Source organism: Agelaius tricolor, unplaced genomic scaffold (assembly GCF_023055355.1).
Source record: "Agelaius tricolor isolate 1412-34295 unplaced genomic scaffold, bAgeTri1.0.p SCAF_18, whole genome shotgun sequence".
NCBI lineage: Eukaryota > Metazoa > Chordata > Aves > Passeriformes > Icteridae > Agelaius > Agelaius tricolor.
In genome coordinates this window covers 17,207,542-17,222,118 of record NW_027269278.1, presented here as the reverse complement: position 1 = coordinate 17,222,118, position 14,577 = coordinate 17,207,542, and positions in this window count along the sequence as shown.

Here is a 14,577-nt window from a genome sequence, read left to right as displayed (position 1 = left end):
AGGATTTATGGGCTGGTTGTGGGGTTTAATCCTCCCTGGAACACCCTCAGCTCCTTGCAGCTGATTGTTTAATGGCAGCACGATTTTTTCTTCCCCTGTCTGAGATTTAAGCCAGGCTTGATCCCAAAGTATTCCTACAATATAAATCAGGTTAAAAAAACCCTTCCTCCAGTGCTTTGGGAAGGATTTCATGAATTCCTACATGACTCCAGAGCATCAGGAGTCTCTCCCAGATTTCCCTGACCCATCCAGCTGGGTTTTGCCATTTTTATCTCATGGTGTGGCAGAAGGATGAGCTGTGAGCTCTGTGCTGGCTGTGCTGGGGCAGAGCACTGAGGGACAGGGATTGGCACCCAAGGGAAGCCAAACCTGGCACCTTCAGAGCCATCTCTGTGCCCTGTACAACAGCTATTTTGGGAGTTATTTGGTACCCCAGAAGATTTGGGGGGTGCCTTTTCTCAGTCCTTTCTTCCTGCATCACCTGGACTCCTCCTTACAGATCCTCTGCTGGCCTTGACAGATTTTCTCCTGAAATCTTCTTGCTGCTGTTTTGATAAACTCCCAGCCATGAGCTGCCTTGTTCTCAAATCCTTTCCAAACCTGCCCTAAAAACTGACACAAACTACTTTTGTGGTGCCTCCCTCTTCTCCCTCTGGATTCACCTCCAGCTGGAAATCTCTTGATCTTCTTGTATTTCCACCTGGAAGGATACAACAGCCTAAGGAGCACTGAGGAAATTCTCTGTTGGGCACTCTGCAAACCCTAATGGAGCTCTGGTGATTTATTTTTTGGCAGGCTGTGGAATTCAGCAGGTGATGCCACAGCAGCTGAAAATTCCACCCAGTTCTTGCCCTGCTCACTCTTTATTTGGGGTGGCCGAGGTGCTGCCAACACCCTCTGACCCAAACCCATGTGAATGCAGGGGTGCAGGGCGTGGGTGCGAGAGAAACTCGGGGCTAATGAACAACAGCTCGTTAACATTTCCTGCTCTCCGGGCTGAAGGTCTGAACCCGAGCATCCTCCCAGGCACCGCAGCTCGGAGCATTCCCAGCCCGTCCCTGCCAAACCGCAGCTGCCGTTCCTGTGGGATTGAGGGAAACGAGCCCCGTCCTTTTCCGTGCCCTCAAACAAGGGCGAGAGGCTTGGCTGAGAGAAAAAAATAAACGCGAACCACGGTGGGGACGTGGATGCCACGGGAGTGCCTGTCCTCCCCTCCCCAGCAAGAGGAATGGTGGGTTTGTCTTTCCAAACAAGCTGTGGGTCTGCCGGTGGATAAAACCAGCACTGGGAGATAAAAGAAACAGTGGGAAGGATTCCACTGATTGATGAATGGAAAAAGAGATTTGCTTTTACAAATAAGCGTTAGGTTTGCTGATAAACGAAATTAGACATTGAGAGATGAAAGGAACAATGAAGAAGAAAAACCCCTAAACTCTGTAAGAATTAAAAATGAAAAGGGAGGGTTGTACATTAGTCAGGATTTGAGGAGGAGATCTCCACCACCGGGCAGCGAAGAAGGGGTTGATGGACAGAATTTGGGAGGGGTTAAAGGGTTAAAAGGGAAAAACCTCCATTGTGAGGAGTTAAAGGGTTAAAAGGGAAAAACCTCCATTGTGAGGAGTTAAAGGGTTAAAAGGGAAAAACCTCCATTGTGAGGGGTTAAAGGGTTAAAAGGGAAAAACCTCCATTGTGAGGGGTTAAAGGGTTAAAAAGGGAAAAACCTCCATTGTGAGGGGGCTCAGCACATGGTGTGTGGGGGGAATCTTTTGCTCCCAGCGCTGTAACCTTTTTTTCTTTATACAGTCTTCTGCTGTATTTTCGATAAGGTTTAATAAACCTTCCTAAACTCTGAAAAGTGAGGAGCATTTGTCACCCTGGGCATCCCGGGAGGGGCAGCCCAGGCTGCTCAGCTCGCTGGAGCCGGTCCCTGCTGCCAGCGCCTCCAACGGAGCCTGCCCGAGAGAAACGCAGCCAGGGTGGGCAGGGGTTACCATGGCAAGGAGCTGCTCCCGGTCCCTGCATCCCTTCCAGCCCGAGCTGGAGCCTGCAGAAATCACTGAGCTGCTGCACACCCAGGCACACACCAGCTGAACCTGTTAATTCAGCTTCAGTTACACAGCAATCTCATGTTTATTAAAAAAAAAAAAAAATCTGATATTCAATGACTGCCCAGGAGACAGGGATTGATTTCCTGCTCGTTAGACAATTTTATTATTATTATTATTATTATTATTATTATTATTATTATTATTATTATTATTATTATTATTATTATTATTATTATTATTCTGCATCGTTGGGTTGAGTTTCACCTACAAAAAGTGATGAAACCCAAAGGGACGAACATGAGATGCCTGTAACTTAATTTATGTGGAAGAGCTTTATTAGCTCCAAGCCTGGAACATTCCAGGAGAGTTTTAGCCACATCCCCCTCAAAACGGTTTCAAAAGGCCTCGTCTCAGTGCCCTGAGGAGGGACACGCTCCCAGAAAAGCAGCATCTCCTCCCACCCCTCCTTCCAGCAGTGCCTACTTGGGAATGCAGGAGAACCCAGGTGGTTCAAGAATTTTGAGGCTCTTTGGGCGATTCTCACTTCCCAGGTGCTCCCATCCCAGTGTCTGTCACCACATCCCCTCCCAAACGCTGTCAGGGAAACGCCACACTCGGTGTCCCTGTCCCTCCCTGCGGTGTCACAGCCTCATCACGTCTCATTAGTTAATGAGAGCACAGAGGAAGAAGCCGGAGCAGCCCCGGAGAAGGTGAGAAAATGTTCAGGAGCTGAGGCAGCAGCGCCAGAGGTGCTGCCCTGGGTGGCAGCCGCGCCTGGGGCAGCTCGTCCCTGTCACCGGGGATCAGCAGGGAGGGACCAGAGGTGGCTGCTGGTGACATTCCGGGACAGCTCCGGTGCGAAAAGCAACGGGAAAAACCACTCAGCGCAATGGGAAAGTGCGGCGGTGTGAATGAAACCAAAATAACAGAGACAGTATCTCAGGGGAACGAGAGAAAAGAGAAAATGCACATTTTTGCTTCCAGCAGGCCTAAGGAAGGGAACATCCCCAGAGCCCCTGTGCCCTCTGCATTCCCGGGTGATTCCCGACTTTTCCAACCCTGGGGATGCTGCCTGAAGTGCTGGGTGCCCAGGGCAGCATTCCCAGGTTATTCCTGGTTTTTCCAGCCCTGGGATTCCTGCAGGCTGGGTGCTGGGTGCCCAGGGCAGCATCCCCAGGTGATTCCTGGCTTTTCCAGCCCTGGGGATGCTGCCCGAGGTGCTGGGTGCCCAGGGCAGCATTCCCAGGTGATTCCTGGCTTTTCCAGCCCTGGGGATGCTGCCCTGGTCTGTGATTCCTTCAGGTGGATGCCCAGGGCAGCATTCCCAGGTGATTCCTGGCTTTTCCAGCCCTGGGATTCCTGCAGGCTGGGTGCTGGGTGCCCAGGGCAGCATTCCCAGGTGATTCCTGGCTTTTCCAGCCCTGGGATTCCTGCAGGCTGGGTGCTGGGTGCCCAGGGCAGCATCCCCAGGTGATTCCCAGTTTTTCCAGCCCTGGGGATGCTGCCCTGGTCTGTGATTCCTGCAGGTGGATGCCCAGGGCAGCATTCCCAGGTGATTCCCGGTTTTCCCAGCCCTGGGGATGCTGCTAGCCCGAGGTGCTGTGATTCCTGCTGCCTGCTCTGCCCTCTTTTTGCCCAGGGCTCGAATCCTTCCTTTTATTTATTTGCCAAACCCAGCATTTCCCAATCTCTGCACACAACACAACCAGAGAGCAAAGCCCCAGCTCTGGGCCCCCCCAGCACTGGAGGGGAACACGAGGAAATCTGAATTTCCTCTGCCCAAAGCAGCTGGAAAAGTGGAAGATTTGAATTTCCAGCAGTGCTCTCCTCCTGCAGCCCCACCAGGGGCAGGGAAGAAAGGCAGAAGAGACTCGTCCATGGCAAATTCCCAGGATTTGCTTTTCCAGGTTGATTTTTAAAACCCCTCTGCTGGTTATTTACTGCTGAGCTCTACATTTAGGGAGTATATTGTACCTGACTCATTTTATGGCCTGCCTTGCCTTTTATCTTGCCTGGCTATTAATTTAACCCAGCAAATCTCTGTGTTTGTCAGCTCTGATTCCTGGGGTACCACAGGACTTTGTTTGGGAATTGATTTGTGCTTCCTGATGCTTCAATAAAGCCATTTGGAATAAACACAGCTCTTCATTTCCCTGGCAGTACGTGGGGAACAGGCACAAAAATAGACATTTATTTCACAAGTGGAGCAAGGGGAGGGCAACAGGGACGGGGTTGCCTCTAAATAAGGTGAAGATTGCAGGGCAAACGAACCTGGATTTATCCAGCAGGACCTGCTGGGTACAATATTCTGATTTTTTGCTGTCTGCTGTGCCCAGGGAAGGAGTTCTGGTTCTCACTTGTCCTGGTATTTCCCACACCAGGGAAGGGCAGAGGGAGGCTCGATCAGGAATCCAGGGAAAACCAGACAGAACTGGGAATGGGGTTGGTCCCTCACCTTTGGAGAGATCCCAGACTCCCTGCTGCTTCTCCCCACTGCACGAATCCCAGTTTTCCATGTCCTTTCTCTCCATTCCTTTCTCCCACCTGATTTCTCACCAGTCAGGAGCCCTCAGTGTGGCAGGAGAGGACAGGAGGGGTTAATTTGAATTCCTTTTTTTAATTTTTTTTTTTTGCCAGCAATTTTCCCTCTGTGTTATCCTGCAGGATGCCAAGGCTGCAGCTTGGAGAGCTCCTCATTCCCACCCTGCCCACGTTTTCAGGGGGCTGGGGGAGGTTTGGCCAGGCTGGAAGGGACCTGAACCATCCTAAACTTCCACCAAAATGAGAGGGGAAATTTTATCATGAAGCCAAAGAGAAGCTGAGCAGAGAAAGGAACTGAAGTGGCTGCTTTACCAAAATGCTTCATTTTTCTCTGAAATTAATTAGCTGAACCCTGACAAAACCTGTTATTAAAAGAGCACCCTTGTCTTTTTAATCATCTGAGCTGTTTATAAAGTGCAGCCAGAGGCTGGAAATCAAACCCTCTCCTCCAGCTCTTTTGTTCATCTCTATCTGGGGGGGAAAATTCATTAAAATATTACTGGCAGCCCTGAGCCAACGGCAACAGGCATCTCAAAAAGTCCTGTAATGAACAACTCTGTCAAATGGCCAAATAAAAGGGAAAATAGGACAGCAAACAACAACTTGGGCAGTTGGCTGCCAGCGGGGGCTGCAATTAGGAGCTGTGTGATTCACACCCCACACTCGCCCACCACTGCTCTTTAGAGGATGATTCAAGGATTGCATCACTCCAATTCCCTGGGACCTTCCTTTTGGCACTGGAAAAAAGGCAAGGAGGCAGCTGGGCTGCTCTAAAGCTGCAAGTGCGACTGAAAATGGAGAAGTGAAGTTGAGCTGCTCCTTGCACGGTCCCAGGACAGCTCAGAGTTCTGGATGGGGTGGGCAGGGGCCCAGGGGAGGGGGCTGAGGGATGGGGGGAGCATCCCCTGGTCCTGGGTGAGGAGGCACCAGGGTCAGGGGGATGGAGCAGCTCTGCTGGGAGGAGAGGCTGGGATTGTTCAGCTGGGCAGGAGAAGCTTTGGGGTGACACAGTCGTGGCCTCGCAGGGCCTGAAGGGGCTCCAGGACATATGGAGAGAGAGGATTTACAGGGCATGGAGGGACAGGACACAGGGAATGGCTCCCAGTGCCAGAGGGCAGGGTTAGGTGGGACATTGGGAGGAATTCCTCCCTGTGAGGGTGGGGAGGGGCTGGGATGGAATTCCCAGAGAAGCTGTGGCTGCTCCATCCCTTGCAGTGTCCAAGGATGGGGCTTGGAGCCACCTGGGACAGTGGGAGGTGTCCCTGCCATGGCAGGGGTGGCACTGAGTGATCTCTAAGGTCCCTCCCAGCCCGTCCCAGCCAGGGACCCTCTGGTGCTGTGGTCTCTGTTATCAGCAGCCCTGAACCTGGGGGTTGTGCCCTGTGCCACCTCAGGGCCCCACACCTACCCAGAAGTGCCTCCTTCACATTTCCAGGGCATTTCTCCAAAGCTGCCACACTGTGGGGACCCTTTTCTGGTGGACCAGGTCCTGTGTCACCCTGCACGTGGTGCCATGGCAGGAGTGGGCACTGCACCAATATTCACCTCTCTGCAAGCACAGGCTGCTGCTGGGACTCACTCCAGATGATTCCCATCGATCCAGCCCCGTAAATGACTCAAGCCAATGTTCTCCAAACCTGTGCTTAACAGGAAAACTTGATTGGATTTGCTGCTGGAGATTGGCTTGGTTTCAGTTACATTCCTGGGGTTATTTTCCTTTTCTTCTGTGGAACAGGTGTGGTTACACAAGTGAGGAATTTCCCCTGTGGGCTTTGCATGGAGCCCTGCAGCTCTGAAGGACTCACACCCTGTGTGACCACGCAGCTGGGGCACCACTGCCACCTCCAGGTCCCCACAGCCACCACGGGCAGAGCAGCTCCTGCAGCTCCTGCAACTCCTGCACTCCATGCACCCCCTGCATCTCCTGCAGCTCCTGCACCCCTGTAGCTCCTGCAGCTCCTGCACCCCTGCAGCTCCTGCAGCTCCTGCACTCCATGCACCCCCTGCAGTTCCTGCAGCTCCTGCAGCTCCTGCAGCTCCTGCAGCTCCTGCACTCCATGCACCCCCTGCAGCTCCTGCAGCTCCTGCTCCCCTGCAGTTCCTGCAGTCTGGGCTGGCCCTGCCCAGGAAGGCCAGGCTGGAGCAGAGGGGACAGGACAAGTCCAGTGAAAGCAGAGGATCCCATCCATCCATCATCCATCCATCATCCACCCATCATCCATCATCCATCATCCATCCATCATCCATCCATCCATCATCCATCCATCCATCATCCATCCATCATCCATCCATCCATCCATCCATCATCCATCCATCATCCATCCATCATCCATCCATCCATCCATCCATCCATCCATCCATCATCCATCCATCATCCATCCATCCATCCATCCATCCATCCATCCATCCATCATCCATCCATCCATCCATCCATCCATCATCCATCCATCCATCCATCCATCATCCATCCATCCATCCATCCATCATCCATCCATCCATCATCCATCCCTCATCCATCCATCCATCCATCCATCCATCCATCCATCCATCCATCCATCCATCATCCATCCATCATCCATCATCCATCCATCCATCCATCCATCCATCCATCCATCCACCATCCATCCATCCATCCATCCACTGCCCATCACCCTGCACCTCACATTTACTGTTAAATAAAGATCTCTACTACTGCCTCTGGGTTTGTTTGCACCTTAATTAGGGCAGAGAAACCTCTCTAATCATTTTAATGACCACATTTTGGCAGTGGGGAGCCAGAGCCTGCCCCAGCCCTGAGCTCTGTGCCTGGGCTCCCAGCTGGGAGCTGTGGGCATGGAGATGTTCCTGCTCTCCAGTCCCTGTGCCTGAGACAAGCTGCACAAATCAAACTGCCCTGCAGGTCCAGGGTTGCATCTGGTTGGGCTGAAAGAGGTGAAATCCATTTTGGGATCTCTCTCAGTGGTGTCACTCTGCTGCCAGGATTTTAAGGGCACCTGTCAGGGATATTTTGGGAAGCAGAGGCTCCTGCCTGCTGCCCCTGTGCACAGAATTCCAGTCAAACGAGGTCTGCAGGAGCAGAGCTCAGGGGAAGCTGTGGTTTAGTGGGAAGCCAGGATGAGAAAGGGGTTTCTGAGCCCCCTGCCATACACAGGGCCAGCCTGGGCTCTGGGTTGGGCTTTGGCCTCTTCTGTGCAATTTCCACCGCTGTGGGGTCACCTGCAGCTTTTCCCAGCCCCAGGGACAGGGAGGGCTTTTCCCAGGGATCTGCCAGGCTGGGAAGGGAAAGGAGCTCAACATCTGCCCCTCACACAGTGAACAGCTCCTGGGTGCTGTGGGGTTTGAGTGCTGGGCAAGGCAGAACGTCCCCACACAAGCTCTCACCTGAGCATTCGAGTTTCAGGGGTGGCTTTGGTGTGGAACCCACGGAGAGGCTGAAACCCCTGCACGGCCTGGGGTGTCCAGCCTGGCTCTGCCCCCTGCCCCAGGACAGGGCTGCCCACCCACAGGAGCTTTTTTTGGAACAAACTCCTATTTTACCACCTTAATTAGGCCACAATTCCCCTGATTTTTGATTGGCAGCGCCTAAACCGACCACAGGCACCTTGCCATGGGCAGCTGGGCTTTGGCTCCACGACTGGCTTGGATCCTGCTCAGGGAAACGTGGGAAAACCACTCAGCAGAGGGGCAGAGTGTGCTAAAGCAGAAACCACAGCAGAAGGTGCAGCAGCAGGAGGAATCCTGGAGCTGCAGCAGGAGCCTGCTGTGATTTCTGCGTGCACTGAGCTCCTGGGGAGGGATGTGGGTGTGCTCTGCTGTGCAATGAGCAAACCTGGCAGCCAGGAACACGTTTGCAGGATTATGTTGCAATTAATGTGATTTAATGTGATTTCATGTCAGAGCCTCCTTATTGTTCTTGTCCCACTCTCTCCCTACAAGGCTTTATCAGACTGAAACTTTCTCTTCAGGAATCACAGGATTATGGGATGGGTTGGGTTAGGAGGGACTTTAGGAACCATCTCATTCCAAGGGCAGGGACACCTTTCTCTTCACTTTTTATTATCCCAGTTTATTCCAACCTGGCCTTGGGCACCCAGGGATTCCCTGGGTGGGAATGATCACTTCCATTGGTTTCATTTATTTATGGCAGGATTGAAAGAACTGTTATTCACTCCCAAATGCAGGAAATGATCCTCTTGCTTGTAAACTCTCTGCATCAGCAGAAGCATTGGATGCTGCTGAAGGCTGCAGCAATCACCAAAAGCCAGGAATCCATCTCCCACTGGGATTTATCCCTGTGCCCGGGCAGGGAATGCACACACAGCTCTCTGCAAGGAGATTTCCCGCTCAGAACTCCTGGTGATTTTCCATGGTTTGGTTGAAACCCCTGAGGATGGAGGGAACTGGGGAGAGCAGGGGTGTTGGCGTGGGTGGAGCTGCCCAGGTGCAGGTAAAGGTGACAGGCCAGGTGTGAGGGACACTTCTGTCATCAGAGACACCTGGCCAGGGCAGGAGGGAGCCAGGGCACTGCCCTGGGGGGGGTCAGTCCTGAAAAGGAGATTAAATGGAATTTAATGGAATTAAAATGGAAAATCAACCCTGCAGTGAGCCTGGAGTGAATTCCAGCTGCAGGTGAGTCAGGCTCTTTATCTGCCCTCGAAAAATCCCCTGAGAAGGGCCCTGGGAGGTCTTGGGAGAGGATTCCAGGGAAAAGCAGAGCTTTGGGGTCTCTGGAGAGCCTGGCTGTGCGTGAGCCCTGCAGGGGCTGGAGCAATGTGGGATTTACAGCATTTAAATGAGGAGGGAGAGCCAGTTTGGATTCAAGAAGCACCCCCAAAAAACAGGCAGAAGGAACATTTTCCAGGCACAAAGCCCCCATCTCAGAGTCTTTCTGCTCCAGAAGAAAAGCCAGGCAATAAATACTGGGGGAAAAAAAATATGAATAATAAATGTCATTATTGTCCCCAGTGCTGCCAGCTGTGAGCATCCAGCTCTGGACCTGCTCCATCCCACCCAGCCTGGCCTTGGGCAGTGCCAGGGATGCAGGGGCAGCCCCAGCTGCTCTGGGCACCTGTGCCAGGGCCTCACACCCTCCCAGGGAAGGATTTCCTCCCTAACATTGGGGAATCCTAATCCTAAAAGAATTTAACCTAAATTTCCCAAGGGCTCCAGCTTGGCCCTTCACTTCCCCAGCTGGGCAGAGTTTGTGGCTGAGCAAATCCCAGCCCTCTCTTGTGCCTTTGGGGCTCCTTAATCCTCCCTGCCCTCAAGCAGCTCCAAAAATAGCTCTGAGCTCCCTCCAAGGGCAGCCTCAACAGCAGGTGATGCCCTGGAGGGGCTGCCTGGAGCCCTCTGGAATTTCTGTGCTGTTTTCCCAGCAGGAGCACCTGGGATGCAGCAGAGAATGGGCTGGAGGTGGCAGCATGGGAGAGCAAGGAGGGGTTCCCCCTCTCCCACCTGTCCTGCCAAAATCCTGCCAAAATCTTGTCAAAATCTTGTCAAAATCTTGCCAAAATCCTGTCAAAATCCTGCCAAAATCTTGTTAAAATCCTGCCAAAATCCTGTCAAAATCTTGTCAAAATCTTGCCAAAATCCTGACAAATCCTGTCAAAATCCTGCCAAAATTCTGCCAAAATCTTGTCAAAATCCTGCCAAAATTTTGTCCAAATCCTGCCAAAATCTTGCCAAAATCTTGTCAAAATCCCAACAAAATCCCAACAAAATCCTGACCAAATCCTGACCAAATCCTGACCAAATCTGCCCTGTTCCCAGCTGTCCATGGGATGTGGGATGTCTGTGGCTGGACCCCAGCCTGGATTCTTCCCCTCTTTACCAAAACCATCAAATTTTGCCCAAGGACCAGCAGGGAACTCCCACCTGCAGCCACAGCATGGAAGTGCCACTCCACCCTGCTTAGCCACAACTTGGGGATCAAAGAGCCTGACTCCATCACATCCATCTCTTTTCTCAGGGAAAAATTAAAAAAAAAATTCATTTCTGATTACACTTTTTTGGGGGAGGCTTCTTAAACACAGAAAATTTAATTTTGGATTGACGCATTCATTTCGCTTTGCTTTGGGTGATAAAAGTGGAAAATTTAATTTCCTCTTTGTTTGCTCTGTCCTGGAATGCACTCATGGAGATGATGCCCAGGGTGTCCTCATTTCTCTCTTTTCTCCCTCACCCCCCTCTTTGCTGTTTAAAACCCATCAAAATCACAGAACTTCTGCAGCTGAGGAGGGTGGAAGGAAGTGGAGCAATGCTGGGTCAGTGCACTGCCCTCACCTCTGGAAAAGGGAACAAAGCCACCCTGGAGCTGGGCCTTCTTTGTTTTCTAGAAAGAAACATCTGAGATGATTTTTCAAAGCTGACAAACAGAGCCTTCCCCCACATCTGCTGGCTGTGGAATTCCTTTCTGGCTCCACAATATTTTCTGATGTTTCTTGCAAGGCTTCAAACCCCAATGCCCAGCCTGGCCTTGGGCACTTCCAGGGATGCAGGGGCAGCCCCAGCTGCTCTGGGCACCTGTGCCAGGGCCTGCCCACCCTGCCAGCTGTGGGGATGTTGGATATCCCAATACCCAGCCTCAGCTTCCCCTCTTTCCTGAACCCATCCCTGTCTGTCTGTCCCTGGTGAAGAACCGTCCTTTCCTTTGCTCCTCATTCCCTGAACCAGGGATCCCTCTGGGCGCTGCTGCTGCCTCTGGGCTGTCCCCTCTGACTGTTTTCATCCTCCTGCCTATCCCTTCTGGACCATTTAGGCCCTGAGCTCCAGGACCAGCCCCTTTCCCACGTGGCTTCTGTGACACCTGGGGCCACCTGGAGCTCCCTGCTCTGTGGCCTGGTTGCCACTGCAAGCACAGCTCGTGGTCACCTGCGTCTCTGGATGCCCACCCAGCCTTTCCATTGGCTTGGGCAGCCTTGGGAGGAAGATTAACCCTAAAAGCAGGTGCAGGCTGCAGGCAGAGGCTGCAGGAAGCAGTTAATGGTTAACAGCACTGGGTAATTCCCAGCTTTTCCCCTTTCCAGCCACGAGCAGCTCTGGGTGCAGCATGGATGAAGCAGCTGGGTGTTTATAATGTCCAGATTTATTTTGATGGGATTTTTTGTGCTTTAATGACCATCATTTCCATTTTTGTAATGCTCCTTCTTCCTGTTTTTTGTTTCCTGCTGTCAGGTGACAGCCTGGGCTGCCGCATTTCGATTTCATCAGGAATTTCACTGACACAGAAAGCAAAGCAGAGCAGCCCCCATCACACCCAAGACAAAACCTCCGGACTGTGCAATCCAAAGGTTCCTTCCCATTTCCATGGAGACCAATCCAGAGCATCTGGGAACTCAACATTCTCCTCTAGCAATCAAAATGATGGTAAATCACCAGCCTGGAATGGTTTAATCCAACATTTGCTGGGATTTGTGCCTTTTGAATGGAAATAAATGTGAATTCAGCTTGTGCCCCAGGAAGGAAAAACCTCAGGAATGATATTGGGGTTAAGGCAGCAGGGAAAGGGATAAAACATCCAGAAGGGAAATAAGGAAAGAAGGGAAAGGGATAAAACATCCAGAAGGGAAATAAGGAAAGAAGGGAAAGGGATAAAACATCCAGAAGGGAAATAAGGAAGGCAGGGAAAGCGATGAAACATCCAGAAGGGAAGTAAGGAAGGGAAAGGGATAAAACATCCAGAAGGGAAATAAGGAAAGCAGGGAAAGGGATAAAACATCCAGAAGGGAAATAAGGAAATCGGGGAAAGGGATAAAACATCCAGAAGGGAAATAAAGAAATCAGGGAAAGGAATAAAACATCCAGAAGGGAAATAGGGAAGGCAGGGAAAGCACCTGCTGCTTATTTTAGAGCAGGATTTTCAGAGGATGCCAGGAGGTGAAGGGCCATCCCAAAGGGACGTGGCTGTGCCTGGGGTGGCTGTGGCTCCTTGAGGGCACAGCCCCTCCATCCTCCTCCATCCTCCAGCAAAATCCACACCCAGAGGCCACAGGGCACCACAGGAAGGCACCTCACAGGGATGACCTCAAAAAGTGCAGAATTCACAAGAGAAGCCCCTGCTTGCTCTGCAGGCTCTGCAGTTTGCCGGGCAGCCCCAAACCCAGCCAGGTGTGGGGTTTAGCCCCAAATCCATCCAGGTGTGGGGTTTAGCCCCAAATCCATCCAGGTGTGGGGTTTAGCCCCAAACCCAGCCAGGTGTGGGGTTTAGCCCCAAATCCATCCAGATGTGGGGTTCAGCCCCAAACCCAGCCAGGTGTGGGGTTTTTAGGAACCCGTTTGCATCTGGAAGAGATGGGGCTGCCAGAGGTGACGGCGCCAGAGCCTCGAGGAACAAACGGGACAGGAAAGGAGAGCCAGGAGTGGATCTGTGGGTGGAAAAGGGGGCGCTGGATTCCTGGGAGGATTAAAGTGCCTCGTAAAAGAGCCTCATTCAGGCAGCAAGCGCTGACATCCCGGCTTAACAACGCTCTTTAGAGGCCGTTTGAGAAAGATTTAAAACTGCCGTAATTCATGTCCATGGCTCGGACCATGAAAGGATGAAGAGAGGGTTTATTGCAGCCATCTCCTCACAGCCCTTTGCTCGCAGGGTTTAGGAACTTCGGGAAGGTGTCTGGACACTGCTGGGCTGTCTGGGCTTGTGTGGGCTCTTGGCAAACGAGGCTCACACTGCTCCAGTCCCAAAACACAGGGCTGAGCCCAGAGCCCTGCAAATGCAGGTGGGAAGGTTGGGAGATGGAGAAAATCCCTCCTGGGGGAAATCCATCCTGGAGGAAAATACACCCTGAGGGAAAATCCATCCTGGGGAAAATCCATCCTGGGGGAAATCCATCCTGGGGAAAATCCATCCTGGGGGAAAATCCATCCTGGGGGAAATCCACCCTGGAGGAAAATCCATAATGGAAGAAATCCATCCTGGAGGAAAATCTGTCCTGGGGGAAAATCCATCCTGGAGGAAATCCCTCCTGTGGAAATCCACCCTGAGGGAAATCCATCCTGGAGGAAAATCCATCCTGGGGGAAAATCCATCCTGGGGGAAATCCATTCTGGGGGAAATTCACCCTGGGGGAAAATCCACCCTGGAGGAAAAATCCATCCTGGAGGAAAATTCATCCTGAGGAAAACCACCCTGGGGGAATCCACCCTGAGGGAAATCCATCCTGGAGGAAAATCCATTCTGGGAGAAATCCATCCCTGCCTGCAGGGGTTGGGCAAGGCTCTGAGGTGGGTGGGTGGCACACAAGGGGACTTTGGGAATGTCCACAGACACCAGGGATGAGCATTTTAGCAGGGGGTGGCTCCACAGGCACCTGTGCAGCTTTTCAGGCCGTTCTGTGAGAAAATTCCCAAACTCTCCTTTTCAGGCTGTCCTGGGATAAAATTCCCAAATTCTCCTTTTCAGGCTGTCCTGAGATAAAATTCCCAAATTCTCCTTTCAGGTTGTCCTGGGATAAAATTCCCAATTTCTCCTGGCAGTGCTGCCTGCAGCTCCTGCCAGGGCAGTGTGAAACCCCAGGGTGCTGCTGCCTGGAGCATCTTTATGGATTAGGGCTCTCCAGGTTCTCCACTGGTTTTAATTGGGATGATTAATTGTCTCATCATTAATTCAGTTGGAAATGTGTCATTTTGATGATTTCCTTGTTTGGGGACCGATTTTTTCCCCTGGCGAACGCTCCTGGGGAGCTGCAACGCTGTCACTGCCACCCTGCCCTGGCTCAGCCAGGAGAACTGCAGGGATGGGGAGGAGGAATTAAGGAGCTGATCTGGAGATTTAAAGGAGATTTGGGTGAAGAACCAGCCCAGGGGACAGCACAGGGCCGCAGCACTGCAGGTTCCTCTGCTGCCATCCTGTGAAAAAGCCTTGGCATGCTCAGCACCTTCATCGCCCTCTTTTCTCCTCCTGGTTTTGTGTGGTGCCTCCTCCTCCTGCAGCCCCACCCCAGGGCCCTGCTGCTGCTCAGCCTGGTCCCACAGCCCATTTTTACCTGCAGTT